This window comes from Jaculus jaculus, unplaced genomic scaffold (genome assembly GCF_020740685.1).
Source record: "Jaculus jaculus isolate mJacJac1 unplaced genomic scaffold, mJacJac1.mat.Y.cur mat_scaffold_37_1_1805170_arrow_ctg1, whole genome shotgun sequence".
In the NCBI taxonomy this organism is placed as follows: domain Eukaryota; kingdom Metazoa; phylum Chordata; class Mammalia; order Rodentia; family Dipodidae; genus Jaculus; species Jaculus jaculus.
Window position 1 is genome coordinate 140,518 of NW_025423493.1, and position 1,709 is coordinate 142,226.

Here is a 1,709-nt window from a genome sequence, read left to right on the forward strand (position 1 = left end):
CTGTTTGTAACTAAAGAGATGAGACAGATTCAGGTGACATTCCTTTCTCCTCTAGAGAACTATTTCAAGGAAATCAAAGACGTAAGCATAGAAGTTAAACAGGAAAAGTTAAATGTCTTTTACAGGAATGAATTTGCCAGATATTTGTTCTACGCAACTTCACCTTACATAGAGGATAATTAAAAACAACAAAACTTCCTCTAAAGAGGTAACTTATAATTTGTCCAATATTTTTAAAAAAGATTGTAATGTCCTGTTACTTAAAAGGAAGAGGTAACTGATCTGACTTCTGAGCCAGCCTGCCTTAAGATAACAACACAATTTGCCTTAGCTACTCCTAACAAAATCATTGCCAAGTGTGTTATTGGTATTAATGATATAAAATTGTATTAAGACTGCTTTCTTTTTAGTAATAGAATTAATCAATTTGGTGTAATTTTTAATAGCCTTATAAGAAAGATCATCACTTCTCAGCCTTTTGGCTAAGATCAAGTGTAGTATCTGTTCTTATCAGCTTAATATCTGATATGTCCTCTATCTGAGGACAATATATTAAAAGGATTTTTGGAGCTTGAAGTTGGAATAGGAGCTTACTCCATCCACTCCATGCATCAACCTGGTATTGTAGTACTTCCAGGAATGGTGCACCCCTCGTGGGAATAAAAAAAATGAATAAAGGGCTGGAGAGATGGCTTAGCAGTTAAGCACTTGCCTGTGAAGCCTAAGGACCCCGGATCGAGGCTCGGTTCCCCAGGTCCCACGTTAGCCAGATGCACAAGGGGGTGCATAAGTCTGGAGTTCATTTGCAGAGGCTTGAAGCCCTGGCACGCCCATTCTCTCTCTCCCTCTATCTGTCTTTCTCTCTGTGTCGCTCTCAAATAAATAAATAAAAAATTTAAGAAAAATGAATTAAAAAAAAGAGAATTAATGGTGGGGTGAGATAAATTGATTGAAGGAACTGGAAAAGAATTTTTCAATGTTGGGACATAGAATGCTCATTAAAAATGCTTTTTGAGTGGTACTGAGAATGTCAAAGTATGTGGATAAAGATGTGTGTATGTAGGAAAGAATTTTCAGGTTAAACCTAAATGTCATGCCTAAAGTTAGAGATTCTTCAATTGTTTCCAGACTCTTAAGGATACTCTAAAAATTTTATATAGGGACATAGTCTTAATCTAAATTTATCTTACATCAGACACAGGTGATGCCTATGTTAGGTGGGTCACAAAGTCATAAGTACAGATGTAATTGGAGGTTTAACCAGGTTAAATATACACAAAAGTCGATCACCTTGCATTTTACAAATGGGTAAATTTTCTATGTAAAAACAAACAACTTTGGAATATAAAAGAATTGTCAGGATGCTTATCTCTGCTCTGTAATTTCATTTTGCTCTTGCTTTCCAACATATGCTACTTAAATTCATGGAAAGCTGGACTAAAAAAAAAAAAAAAAAAAAAAACCAGATGGAACCCCATCATCTCAAACCCCATGCAAGTTTAAGCCATGTGTCCCCCAGACTCTGACTAGAGACAAAATGGCCAATTGTCTCTGACAAGGAACAAGGAATACAGCATATAAATGTGGTTCTCTTTAGTTCATGTATTATGAACACCTAAAGTCACTTCTGTTAGATAAAGTCTCTCACTAGACAAAACGTTAAATAGATAAACTGAGTCTTATGATAAGGCCTCACTCATTAACAGGTC

The 1,709-nt window shown here is 35.6% G+C and overlaps 1 non-coding gene across 1 annotated transcript; it reads left to right on the forward strand.

Moving 5' to 3' along the window:
* Positions 1-462: 462 nt before the first annotated feature.
* On the forward strand, positions 463-653 carry LOC123457358. The gene has a single exon (XR_006635001.1). It is a non-coding gene; the product is annotated as a U2 spliceosomal RNA (small nuclear RNA).
* Positions 654-1,709: the final 1,056 nt, after the last annotated feature.